The following is a 24729-nucleotide window of genomic DNA, read 5'->3' as shown; positions in this document are numbered from 1 at the left end:
CTTCCCATCTCTATCTCATTTCTCCCTCTATCAAAGATTCTTTCATTTAAATTAGAAAGAAATATTTTATTTAATACTCATATGAATTTTCCTATCAGTGTCCTCAGTGGAAGATGTTGGATTCATTTATGTATAATTTTTATGCTAATAAGAATCCTTGGAAGTGTAACTTTTTAAACCAAAATCCTACTTATATCTTCAGTTGGTAAACTGTCTCACAATACAGAATTCTGGAAGCTATTTTCTTAAGGTCTAATATTTATGATATAAAAGTGAATATTTTTAAAGGGTCTCTGCTTTCAATAAGAGCAAATTAAGCACTTACTATGTGTCAAATAGTAAGCTGTGCTCTAAAGAAACAAACAAATGAGATGGATCTATGGAGGTTCACAGTATAATAAATTTTAAAATATTCACTTTATATCACTTTTAAACTCTGAAGTACAAGCATCATTTTAATAAGTATTATTTTCAGATTGCTGTGCCACAGGTTTGTCCCAGATTAAATTGTCACCCATGGAAAACTTCCATAAAAGAAGACCTTCATAATTTCAGAGAAGCAAAAATCATGAATGAGAATTTAAAACTTATGCTACACTCTAACTGATCACGCAACTCAACTAAAAATAAATCTTTCAGGAACAAAAACGCACTGTTTGGTTTATCGCATTTACAAAAAGTAATTGATTGATTTTTCTCCCTTTTTCAAAGGGTTATTTGGTGTCATGTGGAAACAGTCACATCATTTGGGAGATAATTTCTGCTCTGGAATAAATATCCCTTAAGGTTCCAGTGTTTTTCTTTCCTTCAAATAGCAACACTCAACTGTGGAATGAAAGGACTACTTTAAAATGAATTGAATGAAATACGCTTTTCAAAGTCCTACTTCATTTAAATATTTTCACTTTCAGAAGACACAGCTGAAGTAAACACAGCAGTTATGGAACATATTGAAAAAAAAAAGTCATCCATATATACGAAATTATCAGTCATTGTGATAAAATAGAGAAAATGTGATTTTGCCCTGAGACTCCAGAACCCCTACTGGTTAAAAACAAATCAAAACAAACAAATAAAAAAGCAGGAAACTTTCTCCATTTGCCTCTTCTCCTTTTTTTCTCTGCTTTCACCTAATGATTTATTTGTCAAATCTCATAGGAGACAAGAAATGTGTTCTCAGAATTAATTCTGTACTGACTAGCAGGAGACAACTTTCTTTGACTTTGCAATCATCATGCTCCATAGCCTTGGATAAGCAACATTATTTTTTATGCCTCAGTTTAATATTCTGAATACCATTAAGTGGACTATTTCAATGTGATTTACACATTTGGTTAAATGTGACTAGGCTCCAGCACTCACATTTTATCATTTATCACATCTAAGCATAAGTCTCTCATTTTGGGGGATTTGTTTTTGTTCTCCCATGATTTGAAGATGACATTGATTGAAGTAGATTTAGCTTGAAGAAATGTGTTACTTTTTGCACTAGGTTATTTGCAACTTCATGGTTTATTCCCTTCTATACTGATACATTGTAACCTTGATTTTTTTTTTTACTTGATTATCTGGCCAAAATTCTACCCCACAAATTTAACTTATACACAGTGTATAGCAACCTCTCATTTATAGATAACTAATATGTATTTACATATGTACAAGTGCCATGAACTATTAAAAAATATAAAATAAACACTAAAACTGATAAGACGATATCTGCCTTTAAGGAGTTTTCATTTACAGTGGAGAAGGTGGAAGCATGAAGTCAACTAAGAATATCAGGCAGAGAGGTACAGACTAGAAGTCCTAACCCACATCAGGGAAAAGAGTTACACTTCCTGGTTTCTCTAGACTAAGCCTGGTTTATGTCCATGTCTGGATTTAGGCATTCCCCATTCCCTTTCACACACACAAAAGTATCTAAGTTTCGATAAAAGACTGCTGGGGAAAACTCTACTTTGGTGTGAAACATAAATTGTATAATATTTTTGTTAGAAAATAGGACAGAGAAATAACATTATGAAGCATGTGAAAAAATGATATAAATGTGTTGGTTCATTCCACAAATACTAAATTAATTTCCTTCTTACCCTTCAGTCAGAGTTGTTGGTATTTGGCATCAGCATTGTCGCATGAACTTGTCTGTCCGCTGTAATTATGACAAGAATTTGTTTTCAAAATGTGCAAAAGGATGAGATGACAATGTCACACAAACCAATGACAGGTCTCACTGGCATCACAGTTTTTCAGAGGTAACTTGACATATTATTAGAGACACAATTTGGAACACAGGGCTCCAGATTCAAATCCCATTTCTGCCCTTTATAGCTCTTTGACTTTGAGAAAATGTAGCATTTCTATGTTTCCCTTATTTTTAAATTCAGCAGTGCCAAAAGGTTTTAGAATTAAAAAAAATTAGAATATATGAAAGTCCTCAGTAAAGTAAGTGTAATCAGTAAAAATTGTGTGTGTGTGCTCAGCAGCTAAGTCATGTCCAACTCTTTTGCGACCCCATGGACTATAGCCCATCAGATTCCTCTGTACATGAGATTCTCCAGACAAGAATATTGGAGCGGGTTGCCATTTCCTTCTCCAAGGGATCTTCCTGACTCAGGGATCAAACCTGAGTCTCTTGGGTCTCCTGCATTGGCAGGCATATTCTCTACCACTGCACCACCAAGGAAGCCCCAGTCAGTAAAAATTAGTTGACTCTAAATGTGACACAGCATGTTCAGACTCTTGAAATATCATCAGTTTTCTATGAACCAGTCAATAAAAGCCTTGTAGAGAAAGCAGCCTTATATTGACTGCCACTCTGCTGGGGCCAGAAAAGTATATGATAGGTAAGCTCATTCCCAATCAGAAGAGGAAATTTAAGGCCTGTTTGGTGTCCACTGAAAAAACATGCACAATTTAAAAGTAAGAGTTATACGTCATTTCGTGGGAATTTTTAGGACTTCAAGCTCAGGAGACAGCATCTCAAGTAATCCTGAGAAAACTGTTCAGAGGTTAAGGCAGGGACCCCAGTTACATAGAAGTTTTGCAACAAAGGGCAGGTAGTCTGAAGGTGAAAAAATTATTATAAGTTAAAGAAAATCACATACCCCAAGTTAGGGAATTTGGTGCTTCAGTGTATGGGAAGATGCAAGAATCTGGGCTCTCTGAAATCATTCCTTTGATATGCACCTCGCTTATCTGGGGCCAGTATCCTGTGTTTTCACATCCTGAGTTTCCTCAGAGCTCACCATAAGGAGTGACTGCAGTTTGATGACTGCTGGATGGCAGGTATTCTTTCCTTTCTGAGTTCCCTCAGGGCTCACCAGGTCACCGTCCATGGTGGCTGCAGTCACTGATGATTGTGACATGTTCGTTTACTGAATTTGCAGGAAATAATCCATTTCTTACTGGACTAGCACGTGTGTCTACACACTATACCTCTAATCTGTGTCAGTACCACTTAAAAACTATTAATGTCATTAATCTTAAAAAAATAAGAAAGAAACTCAGAGGAAATGGAAGCAGACCCACAATCTGTCTGAAATAAATAACTGCATTAAGACAGTGACTTCTGGAAGCTTTGAACTGCCTCAGTGACTTCTGTCTCCTGAGTCTTCTCCTGGCATCAGATCTGTAGTAGAAGGAGAATATCAAGTTTTTTCCTCTTAAGTCACCATGAGCTTAGTCATCGTATTGCCTCCAGATCTGGATTTTAGTTAATGAAGTTGTGGTAAACAAATAACTTGATCCAAAATCTCTTCATGTTTACAACCCAAAAGACCCACCCTACTGATTCTTTTCCTGTTCTGATTTATAACTTTCTTTGTGAATTTTGGAGAAATACAGTCATATTTGAAGATAGAACTAAAGTTGTATTTAGTTACATGCATAACCACTACTTACTATCTGGGATCTTAAAGAAAACTTAAAAAAAAATTATGCTTTCTTCTCTACATAATGCTGGTTTTAAAAAAATAAAGAAAAAGCACAATGTAACAGTGGCAAGTTAAGTTTTATTTGGGGCAAAATGAGGACTGCAGCTTGGGAAATATCACCTCAGAATAGTTCTGAGAAACTGCTCTGAAAAGGTAGGGGGAAGGTCAGTATATACATGATTTTGGAATAAATGCAATCAAGCACATATTTTTTACAGAAGCTTTCTGCTAGTCACAAGAAACATATGTCACCATGAAGGATTTCAGTACTTTTCTAGATATGAAGAGATGCAAGAACTGGGCTCATAAAATTAGCTCCTAAAAAAAAAATATATATATATCCATCTGAAGACCTGTCCTGCCAGTTTTTCCCCAAGCTCAGAATGCCTCATTTCTTCTCTCCACCCTAAACTCCTTTCAGGTCTGTTGAAGGTCAGCTGCTGCAGCAACACATGGTTTATTTCTTATAAAGGTAGATGGCAAGCACCCAGAGCAAGTGCCAATTTATACTTGAGAATAGTGTCTGGGATTTAGACATATTCCAAAGTTCCAGAGAAAATACTGGTAGAAAAATTTCTTAGTGAACATCTAGACCACCCAAAATTGGCACCTCATGATCATAGGGCTGTAGAGAAATTCTTCCACTTAACACATTTAGAAGCAGAAAACCTGCACTTAGGCTTCAGTTCTGTCACTAAGTTGTACTTCTGTGGCCAATTTGTTTAACTTCTCTGGTCTTGTTTTGCTCTCCTGAACAATCAAAAAGTGGAGTCATTCTCTAAGGTTCTTTTTAGATCTCTAAAGTTTATGATTTTTCCGTTCTAAATCAGTCAATTCATATATATCTAAGAAACTTCTATTATTGTCAAAGGACATCTTTAGTCTTATGTATTCACTTTATAACATTGCATTTTGCTTCAGTATATGATAATCATTTGGGATGTGGAACAATCTTGCTGAAAAAGTCAATCAATGAATATTCAGCTCTGTGTTAGCATAAATTCTTATAAATGCTTTTGACCATTTTTGTCTTCAAAAATTGTCCTTTTAAAAAAAGCAACACTCTAATCCTAAAAACTTCATGTCAGCTAGTTGAAGCCTAAATCCTATTAACAAAATGTCTTTTCAGAAGCACTTCTTTCTATTTATTTCACTGAAAATATCAAATATCTTATTTTCTATACATAAACTCTTGATTTCCATTTCCCAGAAACATTTCCCCTGAAAACCACTACAAATGATGACTCCAATTAGAAAAAAAATTTAGTTAGAAAAATGTAAATGTATGCATAGGCTGATTAGGAAGTAGGAATCATGGAGCATAGTAATCTTTAGTCATAGCAGGCAGTGTAACCCTGTGAATTGTGCTCAATTTTTTCACAGAGTACTGAGATAATCAAATGGAAAACAAACATAGGGTCAGCCCAAGTGGGGAAGTCTAACTAGAGATCTCACTGAAATGACTGGAAAAATCAGTATAAAAATTATCTAGAAATAAACCCACCCCCTAACCAACCTCAATTCTTAAAAAGAAATTTGGGTATCTTCAAGCCTGGTAATGATGCAGTGGGAGAAAAAAAAGATTCCTTTTGAGATGCTGAAACCACAAGTCCCTTTCCAGGAGTTTGCAGCATAGATTCATGTTGCCTAGTTTTTGACAAAGAAAATGAAAAAAGACGAAATTAGTTGAAAGTGATCTGGCATACTGTTGTTCCCAGGCATGTTGCAGAAATAAACACATAACTTTCTAGCTACACAGTGAGTCCAAAGGTGATTTAGAACAAATTAGCAAAAGTTTCTCTTTCTTCAGAAACTTTACCACCATCTTAAGAAAATCCTATTTTATGGTAGCTCTACAATCACTACACTGACTCAATGGACATGAGTTTGGGTAAACCTCGGGAGTTGGTGATGGACAGGGAGGCCTGGTGTGTTGCGACTCCTGGGGTCGCAAAGAGTCAGACACGACTGAGCGACTGAACTGAACTGAACTGAACTGATATTCACTACGGGAGAGGCATCCCTTGAGTTCATGCAAAAACTCAACTTGAACAACCATAAGCATCAGACTGGCTATAGGGTTCTCAAAGAATGTGGAGATTCCAAATTGTACCCACACATAAAATATATCAAAACCCCCAAATCCTAGGGATAAGATGAAGAAGAAACATGAACAGCAGTTAGAAGGCATAGACTTAAAGATTCTTTGCTGGATCAAACTTTAGTCAGATTCCTGAACATCTCTTAGGTTCATCTGTTCACTTTCTTATAAAATCCAGTTTTAATAAAAACTTTGCATGTGAGTTTAGCAAGAACTGCCCACTTCAGTATCTGGTTACCCTGGTGATCAGATTCCTCATCCTCTCCCAGATAATGCCTTATTACTCCAGTTGGTTTTTAGTAAGAATTCTGTTAGGTCAGTTTAGCCAGAATCGAGTAACAATCCCTGATGTTTTCTCTTATTTTTCCATTCCCTGAACCCTGCCTTTGGCTTTAAATTCTGTTGCCCAGTGCAAATTCACACATAAATGAATATTTATTGATTAGTAGGGCTGTTATGAGAATTCAGTGAAGGAATGACGAAATTTTAAATAAATGTTAGAAGGGTAATTGTCTGTATAGGGCAAAAAATAAAGAGAAATATATGGAAAAAAGCAAATCCATATGAATTTGAATCATATGTGAAGGACAGTTATAACAATTTTAGAAGAAAACTTACAAGAATATTTTTATGTTAAGTACCAAAATGGATCAAGATTGATAAATACTTCTGTAATAAAACTGAGAACTTTTATTCACTGATATACTTCCAAAATTGATGATCAAGCAAAAAATGATTCCTTTCAAAATATTATTGCTCCTTGACAATGCACTTGGTAACCCAAGAATTTTGATGGAGATGGACAATGAGATTAACATTGTTTTCATGCCTGCTAACACAACCTCCATTCTGCAGTCCATGGATCAAGAAGCAATTTTGCCTTTCAAGTCTTATTATTTAAAAAATACATTTTGTAAGGCTAGAGCTGCCATTGATAGCAATTCTTCTGATGGATCTGGCAAAGCCTATTGGAAACTTTCTGGAAAGGACTACCATTCTAGATGCCATTAAGAACATTCATGATTTATGAAAAGTCAAATTGTCAGTATTAACAAGTATCCCTGTAAATCCTCATTCTGTCTTATTTTAAGAAATTGTCACAACTATCCCAGCCTTCAACAACACCACCCCTGATCAGTCAGCAACCATCATCATCCAGGCAAGACTCTCTACCAGCAAAAAGATTATGACTCACTAAAGGCTCAAATAATGGTTAACATTTCCTAGTAATAAGGTATTTTAAAATTAAATTGATGTGTGCTCAGTCGTGTCCAAGTATTGCAACCCCTGGACCATAGCCAGCAGGCTCCCCTGTCCATGGAATTTCCCAGACAACAGCACTGGAGTGGCTTGCCATTTCCTTCTCCAGAATTTTTCCAACTAGGGATCAAACATTTCAGGTGGACTGTTTACTGCTGTGCCACCAGGGAAGCTCTGCACACTTTAATAGACTACAGTATGATAAAAACTTAACTTTTACATGCCCTGTGAAAACAAAAAATTCTTGGGATTCACTTTATTGTGATAGTCATTTTACTGTGGATGATCTGGAACTGAACCCTCAATATGTCAAGGTGAGCCTATATATAGCAAAACTATTTAAAAAGCAAGGAAATGATAAACCCCAAATTCAGTATTACTTGTTATTCCCAACGAAGGAGAGAGAATAGAAGTGTAGGACAAATAAGAAAGTTCAAAGATAATCGTAAATTTCTGCTTTTTAAGCCGGTGGTGGTTTCATAGGTGTTTGTCACTATCTTTTATACCTACACAAAGTAGGTATAAACTTTCTTGAGTATACTCAATGTCAAGTAAAAAGGGTGAAAAATGAAATGAAAACAAGGTATTTATATCTTTTATCTATTCTGTACACAACTCACTCTCCAGCAAGCATCTTGCAAGAATGTTTATGAAAAACTATATGAAAACAAATTGGATCTAAAGGCAATTATCTCATTTATTACTTTATGTTTTACAGATTTAACATAGTGGTTAGAAGCAAAATTATAAAAATCTAAGTTTCTCGGTCTTCTCTGTTGTGATTAAAAGGTGATTGATAAGATATTGTCTTCTTTATGACTGGAGGAAGACAGAGCAGTATTATATTTTGCTTTATAGTTTACACAGTGCCGATAGGTTTTATTTTAGTTAGAGGATTTGTAGAAAAAGAAAAGAATCAGGAAAGTATTATGAACTGTGAAGTATAAAAGAATATCTTGGAGACTTTGAAGTTTGCTGACAGTTCTCTTGTGCTTCGGCAATTTTTTTGGTGCTGTTTTTTATAAAATGTATTTGTTTTTCCACCCTGTAAGAAAAATAGGAGCTAATTACATGTAGTATTCCAAAAACAGATAAAAGCTTCACCCAGCTATGTGACCTTAGGCAAAATCATTATTCACTATAGGTTTCAATTATTTTATTTGCAAATCAGAGTGGTGGACATCAGCTCTTAAATTCTTTTCTGTGAGGATAATCCAAGGAGATGGAAAACCTTTTACAAATACATCATTATCTACAATTACAAACCTGCAAGCTGTATTCTCTTATGGGTAACATAAAGCAGAAAATTCATTTCAGTAATGTTCACTGCATTGCAGCAGTTTGCAGTGAACAATACAATACCTTTTCACAGATATAACTGGGAACCTGAAGGAGCATTGGGTTTCTTGTTCCCATGGAGATATAACCTCAATTAAAATTCTATTCTCATCTCTATGAAACTGTACAGAAGAATCCAAAAATCAAGAATGATACTGAGAAACCTGCTGAGCTTTGTAACAGTCCGTACTCTCCTGCACTGATTTAATTAACTCTTATTAATCAGAATGTGCAGCATAATAGCTTCTGGAGTATTTCCAAATTATGTATTACCAAACCCCACCCAGGGCCACTAAATCAGAATTTCTCAGGGTGTGTCCCTGGTATATGGATTGCACTGGGTGATCCAAGGATGGAAACACTGATTTAACAAAACTCAGCTTCCAGATATAATCTGCAATGGATTAAAAAAAGAAAAAGGAGAGAATAGAATCAAGACATCTTTAACAATTAAAATGTCAATATCCCCAAAGAGCAGTCCACAACTCATCATTGTCATTTGTTGGAATTTTTTCATACTAACTGTCCAAAAAGCAATGACTATGATCGGAAGAAAAGTTATGACCAACCTAGACAGCATATTAAAAAGCAGAGACATTACTTTGCCAACAAAGGTCCATCTAGTCAAGGCTGTGGTTTTTCCAGATGTGAGAGTTGGATTATAAAGACAGCTGAGCACCAAAGAATTGATGCTTTTGAACTGTGGTGTTGGAGAAGACTCTTGAAAGTCCCTTGGACTGCAAGGAGATCCAACCAGTCAATCCTGAAGGGGCTCAGTCCTGGATATTCATTGGAAGGACTGATACTGAAGCTGAAATTCCAATACTTTGGCCACCTGATGCAAAGAAACTGACTCATTTAAAAAGACCCTGATGCTGGGAAAGACTGAAGGCGGGAGGAGAAGGGGACGACAGAGGATGAGATGGTTGGATGGCATCATCAACTCAATGGAAATAAGTTTGAGTAACTCTGGGAGTTAGTGATGGACAGGGAGGCCTGGCATGCTGCAGTCCAAAGGGTGACAAAGAGTCAGACATGACTGAGCAACTGAACTGAACTGAACTGATGATGGGAAGTGAGACTTTAGGTCTTTGCAAAGAACCATTTACCCACCTATGTGGCAGCTATAATAAATACCAGGTTTTGAAGCAGCCTATCTATTAAAACATTATAAGGAAAAGATGAACAACTAGTAAACTACAAATTCAAAGGAGAGTGCTTTCTATTACCTATAGGATAATAAGAACTGATATCTGTTGGATATTTATCTAGGTCCAAACATCATGCTAGAAACTTAATAGATTCTTTCTAGTCATAGTCAGTTAATTCCCCATTAGAAGATGAAGAAATGGAAGCTAATTGAGGTAAAATACTTCCCAAGGGCTTGAAATTAATAAATAGCAAATTCAATGCATGTAAAATCAGGTCTCATGATTGCAAATTTTGCTGGATATGATATCAGTGATGGCATTCCCCATTATTTGGAATTATATGGACAGAAAGAAAAAAGTTTTCATTATGCTACTCTCTCTACTGTTGATACAAACACCATTGGTATTATAGAAAGCAAAGGCCCAAAGCAAAGAGAAAGAACAAAGGGAGAGGCTTCTGTTCTGTAGCCATCCCCCAAAAGAGAAGAAAATTCCAGAAAACAAAATGCATAGACAGTCTTCCTCCCTCTCCACTGTGGCATGTGGAGGTAGAGTGAACTATAAGCCAGTTTGGTTTTCCTAAAAGTATTATTTGGATGTGGATGTAGGTTGGATATGACCGCAAATACAGACAGGTGTCAAAATGAAAAGTGCATAGAGGGCATAGAGTGAAGAGCCAAACTGGAAGGATTAGGAGACTCTGAAGATGAGTAGGCAGTGGGAAGTCTTTTATGGAAAATAATAAGTCAAAGAGTGGCTTCTTTTCTGGCTCAGTGGTAAATCACTGGCCTGCCAATGTAGGAGACATGGGTTCGATCCCTGGGTGGGGAAGATCCCCTGGAGAGGAAATGGCAACCCACTCCAATATTCTTTCCTGGGAAGTCCCATGGACAGAGGAGCCTGGTTGCCTATAGGCCATGGGGTCACAAAAGAGTTGGCTACAGTCCATAGAGTCGCAAAAGAGTTGGACTAAACAAGAGCAAAAGTCAAAAAACAGCATTAGATGGAAAGAGATGTGTTGCTAGTCTTCAACCCATTTGGACAAAAAAGAGAATAAATTCTCACTCTCCTCCATGAGATCTGTTCAATCACTGCCCCAAAACACGAAGAAAGCATTATTTACATGTAATAAGAAAATCAAGTACGGAGCATGACGTTAATAACAGTGACTTTTGTACATGTATTCAAGTTCCTCAGTCAAAACAGAGTCACCCCCAGTACTCACTTTTTTAGTTAAATTTTTCAGGTATATCTTTCTCTTAAAGAGTTTAAAATATTTTGGATGGATTCATTCTTATTCCCACACATACACACACAAAGACTGGATTGGCCTGGCTGACTCACTATTATTCCATGAAGAACTTTGGGGTTCCTAATATACGTGGGTGGATCAGTAGTGGGTCATGAGCTTTTAGAAATGAAGGGGATGGGCAAAAACAACCTTCATTTGTTAATGATGAAATTCAACTGAGAGAAAGTGAATGATTTCCTGATGGTCCCAGTAGCCCTTAGTAGCAGAGTTGTGCTTGTAATACTGTTGACTCCGACTCCAGGAGTCTTTCTGGTTTGTTTTTTTTTTTTCAGGGGGTTTTAACACATGTTCCACCAAGCTTAAAGATAAGCTATGATGGCTACTGCCTCTGTGGGGAGTTGAATGTTAACTGCAGCTAGCAATTCCAGGTTCCCAAGGTGGCATCTGCCCCCAGCAGATGTGTCAGCTGCTGGTGGAAAGCAGATTAACTCAAGCATCTTTAGATGAGGACTGGGCAACAATTTGTCTTTTCCTTCAAGCAATCTGATTTTAATTAGACTTCTCCATTTGTAATTCTGCAGCAGAACCATCATGTCTTAATATTATGCTTTATGCATCTTATCACTCACAACTTTCACATTGCAAGAAGTAAAGCAATGAAAAGATGTTAGTTGGATTCCCTATCTTATTTTATTCCCTCATTATCTGAAAGCACTAACTTTGGATAACAAGAAAAATAATCATTGAAGACCCAGCCAGAGCATGCATGAGTGCTAAGTTGCCTCAGTTTTGTCCCACTCTCTGCAACCCTATGGACTGTAGCCTGCCAGGCTCCCCTGTCCATGGGATTCTCTAGGCAAAAATACTAGAGAGGTTGCCATGCCCTCCTCCAGGAGATCTTCCCAAACCAGGAATTAAACCTATATTTCCTGAAACTTCTGCATTGCAGGCATATTCTTTACCATCAAGCCACCTGGGAAACTCCAGCTGCAGCATACTGAAAGCCAAAATTCTTCAGAACTGGATGCTGTTTTGAAGGATGTAGTATCCACTACTAAAAATCTTTCCTATATTCATAGTTACTCTTAATGGCTTCATATCTCTCCATAACTTACAGAATTCATCTTTTATTTTTTATTGTGGTAAATATACGTAACATAAAATTCAGCATTTTAACCAGTTTTAAATGTACAGTTCAATGGAATAAATGCATTTACATTGTAACTGTCACCATTATCCTTCAGGGATTTTTTTCCCCCCAAATTGAAACTCTGTGCCCATTAAACAATAACTTTCCATTATCTCCTCCCCGGAGTCTCTGGCAACTACTGTTCTACCTTTTCTTTCTATGACTTTGGCTATTCTAGGTACCACATAAAAGAATCATATATGATTTGTTCGTGTCTTCAAGGTTCATCCACACTGCACCATGAGTCAGAATTTGCTTTCTTTTTAGGACTGAATACTATTTCATATTAATAGTATGTATGTACTATGCTGAGCTTAGTCACTCAGTCGTGTCAGACTCTTTGCTACCCTGTGAACTGTAGCCTGCCAGGCTCCTCTGTCCATGGGATTCTCCAGGAAAGAATACTGGAGTGGGTTGCCACGCCCTCCTCCAGGGGATCTTCCCGATCCAGGGGTCAAATCCAGGTCTCCTGCACTGCAGGTGGATTCTTTACCATCTGAGCCATGAAGGAAGCCCAAGAATACTGGACTGGTTAACCTATCCCTTCTCCAGGGAATCTTCCCAACCCAGGAATCGAACCCATGTCTCCTGCTTTGCAAGTAGAGTCTTTACCAGCTGAGCTACCAGGGAAGCCCATGTACGTACTACATTTTGCTTATTCATTCATCTGTGGATGGATTGCTTCTACCTTTTGGTTATCTTGAATAATGCTGCTATGAGCATGACTGTACAAATATCTCTTTGAGCATCTGCTTTTAATTATTTTGGGTGTATACCCAGAAGTGGAATTGCTGCATTATTTGGCAATTCTATTTTTAAAATTTTGAGGAAAAACCACACTGTTTTCCACAGCAGTTGAACAACTTTATATTCCCTCCATGAGTGTACAAAGTCCAATTTTTCCCTTAGCTACATCCTCTCCTGCAGTTGCAGTTTCTGTTTTGGCTGTTTTTTTTTTTAAATAATAGTGATCTTAATGGGTATAAAATTATATCTCATTTTGACTGTTATTTATATTTCCCTAATGATTAGCGATAGTAAGTGTGTTCATGTGCATATTGGCCATTTATATACATTCTTTGGAGAAATGTTTATTCAATCATTTGCCCATTTTTAAATTATTTTTCTTCATTGTTGAAACTTAAGAGTTCTCTGTATATTCTGGATATTAACCCCTTATCAGACATATGACTTGCAAATATCTTCTCTTATTCCATGGATTTCTTTTTCACTCTGCTAATAATGTCATTTTTGATGCAGCCTAATTTGTCTTTTTTTTTTTTTTTTTTTTTTGCTACCCGTGCTTCTGGCATCTTTCCAGAGAACCATTGCCAAGTCCAAGATCATGAACATTTGCCCTGTTTTCTTCATAAAATTTTATAGTTCTTATATGATCTTTTGACCTATTTTCAGTCAATTTTCAATATGGTATCAAGTAAGGATCCAGCTTTGTTGTTTTGCATTTGAAGAGCCAGCTTTCCCAACATTTGTTGAAGAAGCTGTCCTTTCCCTACTGTACCCTTGTCAAAGGTCATTTGACCATATATGTGCGGTTTGTATCTGGGCTCTTTATTCGTCTATTCCATTGGTCTATATTTCTACCTTTATGATGGCACCACACTGTTTTAATCACTGTAGTTTGTAGTAACTTTCAAAATTAATGAACATGAAATCTCCACATTCGTCCCCCCTTTTTAGGACTGTCTTGGCTATTTGGGTTTCCTCAAGCTTCCACAATGGATTTTTCTGTTTCTGCAAAACCAGTGTTTTCATAGGGATGACATTGAATCGGAAGATTTCTTTGAGTATTTTTGCCATCTTAATAATATTATTATTTTTTTAATCCATGAACACAAAGTGTCTTTCCATTTATTGCTGTCTTCTTTAATTTCTTTCAGCAATATTTTCTAGTTTTCAGTACATAAATCTTTTGTCTTCCGGGTTAAGTTTATTCCTCAGTATTTTTTATCTTTTTCATATCTTTTTCATGATATTGTAAATGGAATTGTTTTCTTAATTTCCTTTTCTGATCATTCACTGTTAGTGTTTAAAAGTGCAAATGATTCTTTCACATTGATTTTGTATTCTGAAACTTGTTGGATTTATTTAATAGTTCAGTGTTTGGTGTGTGTGTGCTTCAGGATTTTCTACATATAAGAGTTCTCATCTGTGAACATATGAGAGATAATTTCACTTCTTCTTTTCTGATTGGAATGCCTGTATTTATTTAAGTTTTACTTTCCCAATTGTTTTGGGTAGGACTTCCAGTACGTGTTGAAGTCTTACCCAAAGAAGTGGTTAAAGTGGGCACCCTTGTCATGCTCTTGACCTTAGTAAAAAGCTTTCATTATTTACCAATTAAGTATCTTGGCTGTAGAATTTTTATGTATGGCCTTTATTATGCTGAGGCTATTTCTTTTATTATGGAGATTTAAAAATCCAAGGAAAGAACCATTCCTACAAGAGGTTAATTTTGCTTTGGTTTCACTGAATTGAAACCTAGCCATGTCCAATGTATGACTAAGAGAACTGGCATAAATTGTACTGGCTGAGACACTTAAACTTGACCTTCAAGGATGGAGCAGGGAAGTGTAAGAGGGAAACTTGGGTCCCCTGGACTCCACTTTCACTGCTTTGATTAGTGAAGAAGTCTTACCGAAGACTTGTAATTTTATTCAAGAAGCAGCACTAAGGGTATAGATTTGTCCGAAATGAAAAATTGAATCCCCATGTAGGACAAAGAACCTTAATCAATCAAGATACTAGCCTAAAGCTAAGGGAAAATGAATGAGTATTGTAATGAAGGAAGTCATAAATAAACCAGCATATCTAGTGGGAGAAATAACTAGTAGGAGAAATGAAAACTGTAACCTTTACCTATGTTTCTTAGCTTGTTCTGCAGTATAACTAGTTTTGTCTCCATTCCGTACTTACACTATAATATTTTATTGTGTTGTATTGAGAGTGTTTAATTTCCATTTGCTTTACAGTTTGTAGCATATCAAAGACTCTTGACCAGATTAGGAGACAAGGATATTCCATGGTAGACTCCGGTCTTGAGAAAAATTTTAGAAACCACAATCCCTGGGAATGTACTTCAAGCAAATCTCCATTTGAGAATGGAGAATGGCTATAGCTAAATATACAACTGTAACATAATAGCATATCAGTATTAGTATCAGTTCAGTCACTCAGTCATGTCCAACTCTTTTGACCCCCATGGACTGTAGCACACCAGGCTTCCCTGGCCATCACCAACTCCCAGAGCTTATTCAGACTCATGTCCATCAAGTCGGTGATGCCATCTAACCATCTCACCCTCTGTTGTCCCCTTCTCCTCCCACCTTCAATCTTTCCCAGCATCAGGCTCTTTTCCAATGAGTCAGTTCTTCTCATCAGGTAGTATTGGAGTTTCAGCTTTAGCATCAGTCCTTCCAACGAATATTCAGGACTGATTTCCTTTAGGATGGCCTGTTTGGATCTCCTTGCAGTCCCAGGGACTCTCAAGTAGCATAACAGCATATAGAGTTGGATTTTCACCACTGCACATATTTGAAGAGAATGGTAGGTTAAGCATACCATATTATAAAAATAAACTTAGTGTTGCTCTTCCACTAGGAATTCCCAATAGACAACACAACTAGCATTGATGTCACCTACCAGAAATCCCAATCTCTCTTTCCTTCCCTTGTCCTGCAAACCACAATCACAATCCTATATAAGACTGAGCAAAGGAAAGAAGGAGAAAATAAGACTTATATGATGAAAAATAACTCCCTTCCCTTTCTGAAGCTAAATGTACGTTGGGAGGAAAGGTAATGAGGTGATAAATCTGAGAGAAAGAACCTTGAAAAATAAAGGTGGGGGAAACTCAGTATATATTTAGATTGTCATTGACTCTTTTGCAACGCCATGGACTTTAGCCTGCCAGACTCTGTCCATGGGATTCCTCAGGCAAGAATACTGGAGTGGGTTGCCATTGCCTTCTTCAGGGGATCTTTCTGACCCAGGGACTGAACCTGCATTGGCAGGCAGATTCTTTACCCCTGAGCCACTAGGGAAGCCCCCATATTTAGATTACATTCTATTAAATTAATTTCACTATTCAAGAAACATTTACTGAGATCTTAGCTACTGTTCTAATTTCTGAGAATGACAAAAAGAAAAAACTTTAGACAATCAGACAGACAGAACCGTAAGTAAAAAACATTATAACACAATATGATAAAAGGTAGTGGAAAGCAGAGAGGAAAAGGACTCACCACCTGTCCTGCCAGATGAGGGCAGACAGCAAGGCTTCCTGGAGGAGGTGTTATTCAAATACACCTTGAAGAGCAAAAGTTGGGTTCTGAGACAGAAAAGATAGAAATAAACATTCTCAGGAGAGAAAATAGAGGTACAAGAAGTTTTATGTTTTTAGGAGCCTTTCCTTTATCTATAAAGTTTGAATATTTTCTGAAGGAGAACTACTGAGATGATTTCTGGAGAAGAACAATGTGGAGCTATATGCTTTTCACATAGATCACTCTGGCAATACTTTTAATATGAATAAGGAAGGTGGTCACTTTATGGAGGGAAATCAATTAAAAAGATGAATCAATAAGCAAGGCAAGGAGGGACCAAGGACTGGACTAATGCAGTGACTGACCTTGAGGCTGAAGTGGAGGAGAGGCAGTTGTGCTGAGAATTAAGGAAGCATCTTTGAAAAGTTTGGAGTTGGAGAGAAGGGTGGTGATTCTATGATAGCTCTAATTTTCCTGAGATGAGAAGCGTTTAAAAGGAACAGACTTACTATAACTTCTTGTTTAGATACAGAAACATTAATTTTATTGTGGAGTTACCATAGTACATCGGGGAAGACACAGGTTCCAGAGCGACACTTAACATATAAGTTGTGGCTCCCAAACAGACAGGCTGATGATACTGAAAATGTTTCTCAGCCTCCCCTAGCTTCAGCTTTCTTGTATGCAAAATAGAAATAGTAATGTTTCCCTAGTTATTATAAGATCACTAGAAAGATAAAATATGATAGTCCCTAAAATAATTGGTACACAGTCTGGTTGGCCCATAGTAGATCCCCACAAAATGTTGGCTTTCTTCCTCTCATTTATTCTCATTATTAATAATGAGGTGTATGACAATAACATGGTCATTTTGCTAACTAAATGTGCTTTTTAAACATTAGAAATATATTTATATATTTGTATAAATATGTAATATATATACTATATATATGGGGCTTCCCAAGTGACGTTAACAGTAAAGAACTCACCTGCCAGTTCAGATATATGTAAGAGATGCTGGTTCAATCCCTGAGTTGAGAAGATCACCTGCAGGAAGGCACAGCAACCCACTCCAGTATTGTTGCCTGGAGAATCCCATGGACAGAGGAGGCTGGCAGGCTGCAGTCCATAGAGTCACACAGAGTCTGACACGACTGAAGTCACTTAGCACACACGCACACTGTATATACATATTATATGTTGTATACTTTATATATAATGTATTTGGCTTTTTATTTTTTTCAAAGCTCCATTTAAAGAAAAAATAACTCTCCTTCAGACAACCCATTGTTTTAGTCCTCCAAGATATTTTAAAACTATGTCATAGTTTTCAGTTAGTATGCAAGACTACAATTTTGAGTATGTGTCTCTCTCCCTATCTGGAGTGTAAACTCCTGAGGGATTATTAATATATAGCATTCCCATTATAGGGCTTTTGTCATATAATTTTAAAGTCGTTTGCTCTACTAATTCTCCTAACTGAGCACTTCCCATGTTTTAAATTATATAGAAATGATAAATGCACAGAATTTGAAAAATACTGATACCATCCTCTTTCTTGTTATATCTTAACAGCACAATCTCAAACTTTTTGTTTTGTAGTCATCTTGTTTACACGCCCGAACCCCAGTCTAGTCCAGCTCCTGATCCTGTTGGAACCCATTTTTCTGCATCAAAAGTATATCTTTCCAAACTATTGTCTGTATAAATATGTGTATGTTTATGTGTGTTTGTATCTTTAAACAACCCACAGTGTGCTTTGGCATATGCATTTTAAAACTGTATCCTGCTTTTAATTCTTCTTCCTAATTCTTTCATATGATTTTATGTTTCTGTACACACCATGTGATCCTAATTCATTCCTGGAAATTGAATTTATTGCTTTTGACTTATGCATGAAAACTCAAGGTATGTAGATACTTTATTTTACATATCTTTTTTCTTGATTGGTAGCATTTATGCTTCTCCTTTGCTTTTTCATGCAACACTACTATGAATATATTCATACACATTTAATCAATTCTAGGCTAATGTAATAAGAGAAGTAATTATGCCTCAAAGTATCTGTCAAAGGCAGAATGGGTAAAAAAAGAATGGGAAGGGCTTTTCTGTTTCTTTTCTGTTTTTCCTTATATAATTATTTTCACAGAGCCCACCGAAGTGATAATGTTTCATCAGCAGGCAAGAAAAGCAAGAGAATTTATAGAATTTATCCATAAGAAACTCTACCTCAGTGGAGGAAGGTGGCACAGGAATTATATCTCCCTTGATAATCAGTATACACTCCTGCACAGAAATAATCCAGTTGATATTTTTCTTTTTTTAAGAAGCATCTACTACATAAGAGCTTCAGAGAGGTAAAAATAGAGGTAGCAAAACAACAATAAACATACAAAACTTTTCTATCATCATGAAGACATCTTATGCTGCTTTTTATAGACCCACCAATCTTTCTCCCTACCAGAGATCCTCTCAGACACCTGACAACCAGGAGTCTGTTTTCCATCCCCACAACCTTGTTCTTTTGAGAATGTTATATAAAAGGAAAGTTACAAATGGAATGTTATATAAATGATTTTTCACTCAGCCAAACCCGCTTGAGATCCACCCTAATTTTACACATCAGTTTGTTCCTTTTCATTGGTGAGTGGTATTTGATAGAATAGTTACACTCTGTCCAATGACCGTTTACTCACAGAAGATCATTTGGGTTGTTTGTAATCCAGGGCTATTACAAATAAAGATGATGTGCTCCATGCAAAGTCACTTCATTTGTGTCCGACTCTTGGCAACCTTATGAATGGCAGCCTGCCAGGCTCCTCTGTCCATGGGAGTGTTAAGGCAAGAATACTAGAGTGGTTGCCATGCCCTCCTCCAGGGGAACTTCCCGACCCAGGAATCAGATTTGTGTCTCCTGAGCTGCAGATGGTTTCTTTACCCCTGAGCCATCAGGGAAGTCCAAAATAACGCTCAGGCTCACATAGGAAAGAATCTGCCTACAATGTGGGAGACCTAGCTTCAATCCCTGGGTTGGGAAGATCCCCTATAGAAGGGAACAGCAACCCACTCCAATATGCTTGCCTGAACAATCCAATGGACAGAGGAGGCTCGTGGGTTTACAGTCTATGGGGTGTCAAAGAGTCAGACACAACTGACTGACTAACACTTTCACTCTCAGAAACAACAGACATTTTAGAACTATGTTGTCCGGTAGAGTAGTCAGAAGCTCTATAAGGGCACAGCACTTGAAATGTGATAAACGTAACTGAGGAACTGGATTTTTAATTTGAGTTTGAATTAAATTGAATCAAAATTTTAAAACTGACAGTTTTAAAATTGATTTAATTATTAGAAGATTTTTAAAGTATGTTTGGAACAACTTGAGTGTATAAATCTACTTTCTCAGCTATACGTCTATCTAAATATAGATCAAGTATTTCCAATGAAATTTAGCTTCCAAGATTAGTTGCACTGAAGTGTAATATACACAACAGATTGCCAAGAAAAAAATGTTAAATATACCATTGCTAATTTTGTGTGTTGATATACATGTTGAAATGATATTATTTTGGATGTGTATATGTGCTCAGGCACTCAGTCATATCCAACTCTTTGCAACCCCATGGACTGTAGCCTGCCAGGCTCCTCTGTCCATGGAATTTTCCAGGTAAGAATATTGGAGTGGGTTGCATTTCCTTTTCCAGTTGACCTTCCCAACCCAGGGATCAAACCCACAACTCCTGCATTGGGAGGTGGATTCTTTACCATCACGCCACCTGAGAAGCCCATTATTTTGGATATATAAGGTTAAATAAAATATGGTTTATTTGAGTTCATATATTTCTTCTTATTTTTAAAAGCAGCTACTGGAAAATTTAAAATATTATATGTGACTCACATTATATTTTCATTGGACATACTGTATTATATAAAAATACAATTGGCTAAAAATAGCCAATTTTCCTGGTGAGAAAAACAAGCTTCAGAAAGTGTAAGTGACTTAACCAGGATCAAACAGCTGGTCAGAAGCATGATTAAGTTTGAGACTTTCTGACTTCCAGTCCAGATCTCCAGAAAATGCCTTGAAGGTTAGCTTGATAATGATATACTCAGCTAAGTCTGAATGGATTTTAAAAAAATTTCAGTAAGAACCCTCCAATGATGTTACTCTGTCTTTAGTTTTTTAAAATATCAAAGAGTAATTCTCAGGAGAAACATCCATGTTATGTTGTAATTATGTTTAATTTTAATTTCTATTGGAGAAAGTCCTATACTAATTTAATGTTACATGAATTTGGGCTAGTTCAATGGATTTGTGAAGGTTTTCTTTGCCTAGATGGTCATCTTTTTTATTTTTAATTTTTAATAAAAAGAGAACTTTCTTCCTTTCATCTGGAAAGTGACTGTAATTCCTTTGTGTTGGCTGTCTGTTATTGCTATTGTATAACAGTCATAAGTGGAAGAATTACCCATTGACAAACATACTGCAGTCTTCATAATGCGCACAATGACTCATACCATCAATACAAAATGGCTAACTTTTGCATTTCTAAGATGCAGCAAAAATATAACTCCCCTAAATGTTCATAGTTCCACTCCAGGTCACATCAAATTTGCCACAAGATTACGTACAGAAGTGCTCTATTAGTTTTGTAATTTGCAAGGTTTCTATAATCTTCCATTTTATTATTTCTCTTGCTTGCTCTCCACCCGCCAAAGAAAATCTAGCTGAAACTATACCCCAAGGTCTGCTGAATGTTTCAATTAGAAAAACTCACTGCTGGAAATTGCTTTAATAATACTTAGACCTAAGGGGAAAAAGAAAGAGAGAGAAAGGTGAAAAGGAGTCAAAATTTTCAAGCCTATAGAGAGACTTGCCATGAAAAAAACTAAGAGTGACAACCAGAACTTTCAGAATTAACAGACAAATCCTGGATACAGTGATTATGCATGCATGCTAAGCCACTTCAGTCATGTCTGACTCTTTTTGACCCTATGGACTATAGCCCCCCAGGTGCCTGTGTCCATGGTATTCTCCAGGCAAGAATCCTGGAGTGGATTGCCATGCCCTTCTTCAGGGGATCTTCCTGACCCAGGGAGTGAACTGCTATCCCCTGCATTGGCATTTGGGCTCTTTACCACTAGTGCCACTGGTTACTGTAGTTCTAATATTACTGTTGGCTTAAAGCTCAGCATTCAGTAAATGAAGATCATGGTATCTGGTCCCATCCCTTCATGGGAAATAGATAGGGAAACAGTAGAAAACAGTGTCAGACTTTATTTTTTTGGGCTCCAAATCACTGCAGATGTTGAGTGCAGCCATGAAATTAAAAGACGCTTACTCCTTGGAAGAAAAATTATGACCAACCTAGATAGCATATTCAAAAGCAGAGACATTACTTTGCTGACTAAGGTCCGTCTAGTCAAGGCTATGGTTTTTCCAGTGGTCATGTATGGATGTGAGAGTTGGACTGTGAAGAAGGCTGAGCACCAAAGAATTGATGCTTTTGAAGTGTGGTGTTGGAGAAGACTCTTGAGGGTCCCTTGGACTGCAAGGAGATCCAACCAGTACATTCTGAAAGAGATCAGCCCTGGGATTTCTTTGGAAGGAATGATGCTAAAGCTGAAGCTCCAGTACTTTGGACACCTCATGCGAAGAGTTGACTCATTGGAAAAGACTCTGATGCTGGGAGAGATTGGGGGCAGGAGGAGAAGGGGACGACCCAGGATGAGATGGCTGGATGGCATCACTGACTCGATGGACGCGAGCCTGGGTGAACTCCAGGAGTTGGTGATGAACAGGGAGGACTGGTGTGCTGCGATTCATGGGGTCACAAAGAGTCGGACACAACTGAGCAACTGAACTGAACTGAACTGAACTGAACTGAACTCTGCGCTCAGACTTCTTTATGGTCCAACTCTCACATCTGTACATGACTACTGGAAAAACTATATCTTTGACTATACAAACCTTTGTTGGCAAAGTGATATCTCTGCTTTTTAATACACTATCTAGGTTAGCCATAACTTTTCTTCCAAGGAGCAAGAGTCTTTCAATTTCATGGCTGCAGTCACCATCCTCAGTGATTTTGGAGACCAAGAGAATAAAATCTGTCACTGTTTTCATTTTCCCCCCACTTATTTGCCATGAAGTGATTGGACCAGATGCCATGATCTTAGTTTTCTGAATGTTGAGCTTTAAGCCAGTTTTTTTTTTTTTTCACTCTCCTTCTTCTCCTTTATCAAGAAGCTCTTTAGTTCCTCTTTGTTTTCTGCCATTAGGGTAGTATCATCTACATATCTAAGGTTGTTGATATATCTCCCAGCAGTTTGATTCCAGCTGTGAATAATTCATCCCAGCATTTCACATGATGTACTCTCCATATGTTAAGTAAGCAGGGTGACAATATACAGCCTTGACGTATTCCTTTGCCAATTTTGGAGCAGTCCATTGTACCATATCCAGTTCTGTCGCTTCTTGACCCACATACAGATTTTGCAGGAGGCAGGTAAAGTGGTCTGGTATTCCCACTTCTTGAATAATTTTCCACAGATTTTTATGATCCACACAGTCAAAGCCTTTAGCATTGTCAGTGAAGGAGAAGTAGATGTTTTATTGGAATTCTCTTGCTTTTTCTATGATTCAGCGGATGTTGATAATTTGATCTCTGGTTCCTCTGTCTTTTCTAAATCCAGCTTGAACATCTGGAAGTTCTCTGTTCATGTATTACTGAAGCTTACCTTGAAGAATTTTGAGCATTACCTTGCTAACATGTGAAGTGAGGCAACTGTATGGTAGTTTGAACATTCTTTGGCATTGCCCTTTTTTGGAATTGTATTGGAAACCAACCTTTTTCCAATCCTGTTGTCAAAACTGATTTTTCCAAATACTAGATCCCACATGTCACAGCTAAGATTCGGCAAGCCAAATAAATAAATAAATAATTTAAATTTTAAAAAGTCAGCTATTGATCCCTGCTGCAACATGGATATATTTTGCCAAGTGTAGAAGGCCTGATCAAATGGATACATGCTGTGCAATTTTATTAATTTAACGTTCTAGAAAAGGAAAAATCTAAGGAAGCAACATAGATCAGCTGCTGTCAGGGCTTAAGGCTGATGAAAAGGGTTGTCTACAAAGGGAGAACAGCCAGTGAAAATCTGGGGGATGATGGAAATGTTCTGCATCTTCTCTATGGATAAGGTTCTACACATGTATCAAAACCCATAGACTAGAGAAAGCAAAAAACAAGTTACTATATAAAAATTGAAAAGAACGCATTTGAGTCAGACCTCATGAGGTGAACGAACCTAAAGCCTATTATACAGAGTGAAGTAAGTCAGGAAGAGAAAGATAATATTGTATATTAATGCAGGCATATGGAATCTAGAAAGATGGTACTGATGAACCTATTTGCAGGGCAGCAATGCAGACGCAGACATAGAGAGTAGACTTGTGGACACAGTGAAGGAAGGAGAGGGTGGGACAAATTGAGAGAATAGCACAGAAACATATACATTACCATACATAAAATAAATAGCAAGTGGGAATTTGCCATGTGACACAGGGAGCTCAACCCAGTGCTCTGCGACATCCTAGAGGGGTGGAATGGGGTGGGGGATGGGAGGGGTTTCAGAAGGGAGAGGACATATGTATACCTGTAGCAGATTCATGCTGATGTATGGCAGAAACCAACACAATATTGTAAAGCAATTATTCTCCAATTTAAAAAAATGAAAAAAGAAGATAAACTTTGAAATATTTTAAAGTATTTTAATAAGGAAAAATATCAATATTTGACAAATCTGGTGTAATAGTTAGTAAGAACTTCATTGTAATCCTCTCCAAATATAAAATTAAGTTGTATTGTTAGAGTCAGGTTACTGGTCACTGGGTGGGGTAACAAATGAATCTATGGGGGTGCTGACTTTAGATAATGCTTTATGAAATTTAATTGAGCTATAGAGTAGTGATTTCTACTGATGACAAGTTATAATAATAATGGATTAATCACACTTCAGGCATACAAAATGGAGTAGAGTGGTCAGTGAGGTTCTGGTCTCAGAAACAAATATCTCTGCTCTACTAAGAACTTGAACTTTCTTTGAACTGTACCAGACCCAAGTACACCATTAGCTTTATTCAGAGCAAATTCTGCCAGCTGCAACCTTATGGTCTCAAGGTCTTCTCTTGTAACTATGCAACCATTTCAGACCCCAACC

This window comes from Ovis canadensis, chromosome 9 (assembly GCF_042477335.2).
Source record: "Ovis canadensis isolate MfBH-ARS-UI-01 breed Bighorn chromosome 9, ARS-UI_OviCan_v2, whole genome shotgun sequence".
NCBI lineage: Eukaryota > Metazoa > Chordata > Mammalia > Artiodactyla > Bovidae > Ovis > Ovis canadensis.
Note: the sequence above shows the minus strand (reverse complement) of the source record.